The sequence below is a fragment of the Neopsephotus bourkii genome, unplaced genomic scaffold (assembly GCF_033783945.1).
Source record: "Neopsephotus bourkii isolate Nb327-2 ecotype Australia unplaced genomic scaffold, CSIRO-AGI_Nbou_v1 NB_107, whole genome shotgun sequence".
NCBI lineage: Eukaryota > Metazoa > Chordata > Aves > Psittaciformes > Psittacidae > Neopsephotus > Neopsephotus bourkii.
In genome coordinates, this window is record NW_026900624.1 from 6,804,377 (window position 1) to 6,811,730 (window position 7,354).

Genomic DNA, 7,354 nt, shown 5'->3' on the forward strand with positions numbered 1-7,354 from the left:
AACTCCATGAAAGGGAAATGAAGTTAATTGAATTTAAATCAGCTAATAAATATTCTTTTGGATGCTTTTTCCCAGGAAAAGAGTAAAAAGGGATAATGCCAGTAGTTTACAGCCAACTTTTAAAACTCAGCCCTAAAAACAGAAAAAGAAAGAGGAATTTACTATACATAAGTATGTCAAATATAAACCTTGTATCTTGTTCCTGGCAGGGACCATTCTTCACATTAAATTTTCTAGCAAATTTTGAGAAATCCGTGATGGCTGTAACGAGGTCTACACAGTGCTGTATATGGCAAAAAATTATTCTCCAACCTGCATTAATGTTTTCTGTCCCGTCTGTATAACCACAGACAATTCTGCTAGTCATACCAACACATACTTAAGCCTGACTATCTCCAAGAAATTGTTTAATAATGATAAATGCAAAAAAGTCACGCAGAATAAAACGGAGAATTGACTCATGCTGGAATTACACATTGCAGAATTAATCTGGGAAGCATGCTGCAATGCCAAATTTCATCCATGCAAGCAAATCTCCCACATCTGGGCCAACATCTGACTTCTTATCTGAACTTTCCAAGATGCTTCTCAGTTATACAAAACTGCCTTGGATATTTTATGGAGAGCAAGCTCTTTCTCAAATTTTCCAACATTTTCTATCTTCAGGAATGCCAGAATTACCACAAGTATGTCTTTTTCCTGGCACTTTGAATTGGACTGATTCAGGCCTCACTGATAGGATACAGTACAGGATAATTTATACTAGGAACAACACTTTATTTAGGAGTAGAGGTTTTGTTATGCCAAGCCAACCAAATCATCTGTTAAATCCAATGATATGCTGACGGAGGCCTTTGCCTCATCCTCCAAAGCAAAAATGGAAATAAATTTAAACAAAACAAAACAAAACAAACCACAAAACTCCACCACAAGAACAGCAAGACAAACAAGCGAAACCATGACCACAAAGTCATGGTAACCACCAGTGGAGCTGTCAGGAGCAGATCAAGGCTCTCTTTATGTAATCCGTAGTGCCTGCACTTTAAAAAGTAATTGATATTACAAACCATACCTATGAATTAGTGCAGATAACAGTGTGTGTTCCTTTTACAGGGACAGTTGTTTGTGAAGTTTACTCACTCGTTAGAATAAATGAACATTACCAAATTTTACCAGTTTGCTGGTTGAATTACTCTGGATCAGGATATAAGTACTTAATCAGAACAAAAGAAGTAGCCCTCCATTCTTCCTAGAGAGAACTTTAACAGGATATTTTACAGAAAGAGAAATTAATACAGAGGTGAAAAGAAAACCAGCAGCATTGGCTTACAGAGGGGCTGGATGAGCACCTTCAAGCTGGAAGAACACTTAACTTCTCTCAACTTTCTGATTTCCTTTGCAACCAAGGCAACAAAATTTCATAGTTTCTTTTCTTCTGACTTTCTACTTCAAACGGACAATGCAGGAAGTAAAAACCTGGTAACAAGTCACGAGATGAGGCAATTTTGGACTCAGGGTACACTTAATTAAAGGAGAGTCATCCTTAAGCCAGTGTTATAAACATTTCTCAATGTTTTCTCTGCCTGCCTTCCAATAAACCATTCCTGCTGAAGACAGTCAAACTGTCTCCAATTTTTAAAGCAGCCACTATGAATCAGAATAAAAATATTCCTCCTTATCCAGCAACAACATACCATCATGTTGGAGCACTTATAACTCCACCTGCTCTGCAGTAAAAGCATGTCTAATTTATATAAACTCTGGTTTATTCTGGGAAACAACAAGAAATCCAGCAGAGGAAAAATGATATGCTAAACCATCCAACCACCCGGGAGAGGTACGTTATTGTACTATTATACGTCATACTATTCAGCGGTCTCTTTAATCAGACTCCTCATAAACTGACCCACCTTGCATCTGAAGAGAGGAACACAGTATCATGAGTAGACAGTAACACCATAAAACCAAGTAAGTTCAAAATTGCAACCTCTTTATATTCTTGGACCCACATTCTAAAAAAATACCTTAATCCCAAAGAAATTGATTAAATCCAAACATAAGCAAACACGAGTTCTTGGACTGAGGAACTGTTGGAGCTGATCCAAAGCAGCAGGCTCCGACTGTGGTGCGTTCTGAATCATGGCTGTCAGCCCTTCTAATCCCTTTGTCCATCACCTACCACTTCAGCAGAGCTGAGCACACTTTTGAAGTCACTCTTCACATTTTGGCAAGTATGCAATGTTGAGTCTACTACAGGAGTCAGCAAAGGAAAAGGTAACTACTGTCAAAGGACATTCATTTTTGCCAATAATGGCTGTAACTTAAAGCAGGAAAACACTCCAAGCCTGTTGCTTTCTAGCTTTTCCTCAAGAGCAGGATTCAACATGGGTCCAAAGACTCAAATGAACAGAATCAATGTAAACTGAGCAGTATTTGTAGCTTGACCTGCTGTGCTCACCACAGGAAAGCATCTTCCATCACTTCCCTCCTCCCATCCTTCCTCGCTGCATGATCAGAAAGGCATACAAGATGCTATAGCATTTACTTTACAGCATAACTGCATGCATGACAGTTGCCAGCAAGACAAGCACACGTGTATTTCCTGGATCACCTGCTAAAGACAGAATAAGATCTATGAATTCAATCAGTCCATCACCCTCCCTACAGGCATCTTATCCAAGCTAGCAAAGGATGACTTTGTCCCTTCCAGCAGACCACACAGGGTTGTTGAGAAGTTGATTCCCAGCAGAAGAGCTGGCCTGCTAACTAAAGAGCCTTGTCTCTGAAACCTCCACCCTAATCACTAGGCACAGTTCACCCAGAGGAGATGTGACCCTAAGCTGCCAGCCTTACAGAACATTGCCCAGAGCTCTCTATGAGCTGTACAAACCCCCAACCAAGAATGCTACCAGCATTTTTCCATGGAAGATTCTTTAGCTTCGTTACATCAGGAAGCTTTTTTGATATTCAAGTTACCATCTCTTTTGCAGCCCACTAAGTCTATAGTTGACCGCTCTTGCAAATGCTAAGTGATTATCTCTTGAGTGTCTCCCACCTGAAATTGTTGGTATCTTTGCTTTCTGAATATCTATACTAAGCATATTTAATAATTCCTCAGAAATCACCCCCTTTGCTCTCCTTTTAAATGGCTCTCCCTTCCTTCTCAAACTTCCAAAGGCAAAGCCGGGGAGTCAGATGCATCCATGCTGCACATGCAAAACCTGTTATTCTTGCATGCATAACCAGGATATCACAGATAACTGAGCTGCCTTGTTTCAATGCTTCACTGCAGCAGCAATGCCTGACCACAGGCCCTTGATTTGTTCCAGTCTTTGACTCTGCACGTGCTCTTTCACACCCAGTACACACGTTAACCTATCATTCATTTTATTTTCCCATTTCCATCCCTCAGGCTCCTCAGATTGCTCTGCACTGTCAAGTCTGTCTGCAGAGGGACAGTTCATTGCCAGTAACTGCAGATACCCAAGTTCTCTACATAGAATATATCATAATCATAAAATACATTAAGTTGGAAGGGACCCATATGGATCATCAAGTCCAACTCCGTGCCTCTCTCAGGACAACCTAAACCATACAACCAAGACCATCATCCAGACGCTCCTTGAGTATCAGTTCAGCTCTCTTCACCCTACCAGTGTTGTGCTGTCAAATTCAGTGGCCCTTACTACTGTTTGAACTATGGCTGAATATTTTTCCTAATTTTGGTACCATTCAAGTATCAAAGGCCCAGAAATTCAGCTCAAATGTGAGTGCTAACAGCCTTGCACCCCACTTAACGCTGTGAATTATGAGGTTTAAAGATGGCAGCGAGAACTAAACTGAAACCAGACCCAAATACAGGTATCATTAAGCAGATGAACAGGTAAAACCCACTGAGCTCTTCCAATGCCTTTCACATTCCTTCCTTGGTTGTGGTCATCCTGGCTTCTACATCACACCATCACTGAGCATTAAATATGTTTTATTCTTGGAAAGGACATGCATCACCAAGTTCCCCAAAGGAGCTACTGTTTTGTCTGCTTGAAAAAGCAGCATAAAGTGTACCTCTGTGGTGATACCCAATATCTTTCAGACCACAACTGCTCCCCGAAGGACTCATCAGCCTCCTGAGCAGATTGAATTTCAGCTTAAGAGACACAAAGGAGTATATTGTGGCTAGCTGATGGGCAGGAAGGATTTGGGGTTTACAGTTCCTGCAAGTCTTCCAGCAGTCACAGAGTAATGCAACAGAAAGTAAACAACTTTCAAGTGAAAACAGTTTGGAATTAAACCAATGTTCATTTTCTTTGCTGCACCTGTCTTTGTTTCAGATCCATAATCATTACAAGAAATAATCTTCAAGGCAGTTGTCCAAGCAAGGGAATGCCCAGCATCATTATGTGGAGTTTCCCGAGCTAGCTGTCAGGTTTTGTTTAGCATTCTGCACTGGTCCTACAGTTTGGCTCGCCTGAAAATTTTAAATGCAAATGTATTTGCAGGGTGGCACAAGAGAACAGTATCAGAATTTTACCTCACACCACAGCTTCTCGCTCGGCTCCATTCGACTCCTTTTTCCTCCCTCTCATATACACAGATTTTTCAACCACCAAAGAAAACCCTAAAAGACTTAAACAAGAAAATCTTTACCTCTTATTTCTTCCTAAGACTTTCCCTAGCCCTTCTGCTAAACCACAGTTTAAATAATGCTTTAAAATTGTCTATGATTCCAACTTGAGTAGAGCAGGCAAATAATTTATTTAATAGCAGGGAGTAACAGCACTTAATTCAAATGATCCCCATACAGTATTTTCCACCTTCTAAGGGCTAGATGTGCACTAGTTAATTAACCACTGTCCTCTCCACACCCTAAACTCGCCAGTCTTGCCCTAATAAACCAGGGGGAAAGCAACCACCACCAAGAGGACGTGCTTCTGGACAAGCATTTGTCATTTTCTTTTCTCCTTTGTGCTCAGTGTCAATGAGTCTGAGCCACAGATGTAGGCAGATAAATAATTACCAGCTCTTATAATTCAACAGCTCCTTGAGAGGCCACAACCAGGGCTTTCAGAGAGGCAAAGTCTTCATTGACCTTAATATGAAAGCATTTATCTAGCAGTAATGTTGAAAGACTTCAAACACTGCTAAAGGATCAGAACCAGACCTAATTCTTTTCTTTCTAGTGCACGGATGCTCTTGCCCAGGTGCAAGACCAACCCCTTGCGTAAATCTAGGAACAACCTGAACACAGCTCAGCAGCTTGCACCAAGCTACAAAAGATCAAGATACACTCGAGGAATTACAGTGCCACTGTGCTCTAATTTTCCCTTTAAAGACTAGCTTTTTGGTTTGCATTGTGGTTTACTGTCAAAAACACATTCAAGAGTGATACTTTAAAGGAAAAATAAAGAAATAGGCCATGAGGTCAGCAGGTACAAATGGTCAAGGCCTCTAGCTCTGGACCAATCTACCTTGTTGCAGTTAATATCCATTACAATATTTAACTCTATTGTTCAAACAGGAAATACTATTTTCAGCCATTACCTATTACGTTTGTCTAAAGATTAAGCGCCCCTTACATTCTATTACCAATCTTGCATTTTATCATACGTATTTATAGAGCTGTTCATTAATCCCACTGGCTCTTACATTGAAAAAAATACCCAATTAAAGTAATTTTACTGGCTTGCTTTATTGTGGCTACATTTTACAGCTATAATTCTATCTGCTGTAAAAAGAGCCTCTATAATGGAAATAGAGGGAGATATGACTGTAACCCAAGGATCAAGTTTTCTGAAGTGCTCAGGGCTTGATTTTCTTAAGTGTTGAAGACTCAGAACTTGGCTTTCACAGCCACATTTCCCTCAAGGTCCCCCAAAGAGCTGTGGTTATAGAAGTCTGAGAACTGAAAAAAAAGACCTGAAAATCAAGCAATTTACTCTGGAGCCTAAAAACAAGCTAAGAGTGTCCAAAATGTGGCTCTGCCTTGTGTGATGAGCACTTCTGGAAATTCCTCTTACACTGTCTGCTTTGCAGTGTCTTTTTCACTGCAAATCCACTGGGAATGTGTCTCAATTCCATATTCCTTCCAGAGTCTTCCCCTAATTAGATTATTAATGAGAAAAAGAAAGTTGAAGCATTAAGTCATTTAGTCAATGGTGCGTATCATAAATATGAAATCCTTGTCAATACATGTTCATAGCAAGTCATGTATGAATAGTCTACCATAGACTAACTATAGTTACATGCAGTATTCATGTGACTCCCAGAACTAAGTTTTAGAGATGCCATGCTTTGGCTATGACAGAAGTTATGAACAAAGAACCGTTTTGCTAGGCAGTACCACAGCTCCACATCCAGCTATGCCCTTTATGCCAAGCATGTCCATTTTTCTATAGCTGGCCTATACTGAACTATTTCTTTTATTCAAATTGTAAGAAAGCTGTCTAATCATCACCTAATAGTCACCTTTTTCCTAAAAGTTAATAGGTATGGAAGACAGAAGGAAAAGTGTTTATTTTACATGAAGCATCAAAATTTAGTGTCAGACTTATCTTTCCGTCATTAATCAACATGCTGGTGAAGACAAAACCTGATTGTTTCCTGTAATTTAAAATGAAATGTTTAAAAGTGTGCTGGCTGGAAACGACGACCATCACAAAAGCTAAATCATTTCCTCGATCTTTTCTCTGAGAGAGACTTGCTGCTTCTACAGTATTAAAACACTGGCACACATCCCATTTCATGTATTCTTGAAGAAAAGGAAAACACCGGACCTTTACCAATGATCACTTACGAGATGCCAATATTCACAGCGACTGCACACACGCACATTGATACGGACAAGCCCATCTTCTGCCAAAGCCACGAGAGATTATGCACTTCAGGGTGGAAACATGCAAAATCATTCTTCAAAAAATTATCTTACTCATGCACATAGATCTTACTTGCGTGAATAAGGCTTAGAGCAGTCAACCCACAGGAATCACATTTAGAGTCAACTCCAGTTACCTGAGATAGCTATTTCAGACTGTAAAAAAAGAAGATGAGTGTCTGCACGAACGCTGATTTCACATTCTCCCAGGGTGCAGAAACTGCTACCCCGAGGTTTAGAATTAACAGAGAACCCCTAAACAGCTACGAAAGCTGCTATTTCATCGCACTTCGCAGGAAAAGACAAAGCCGGAGCCCCCTCGGACCGTGCCCCTGCGGACTCGCCCCTATCACTAACCCCCTCCGCCGCTCAGCCGTTGGGGGACAAAAGGAGTCCCTGGAGCAGCCTCCTTGCAGCCGCTGCGCCCGCCGGCGGGGGACGGGGACACAGGGGCAGACCCGCCTTCCCTTCCCCCAGCTTTCC

General features: G+C 40.9%; 1 protein-coding gene across 5 annotated transcripts in view; it reads right to left on the bottom strand.

Moving 5' to 3' along the window:
* PRR5 (proline rich 5) overlaps nucleotides 1-7,138 on the bottom strand; it is a 92,297-nt gene extending 85,159 nt beyond the window's left edge. For 2 of the 5 annotated variants that reach the window (XM_061359086.1, XM_061359047.1), the window contains exon 1: nucleotides 4,532-4,646. The gene's annotated coding sequence lies outside the window, so the exon portion shown is untranslated. The other 3 variants (XM_061359057.1, XM_061359067.1, XM_061359105.1) reach the window with 3 other exon arrangements.
* Nucleotides 7,139-7,354: the final 216 nt, after the last annotated feature.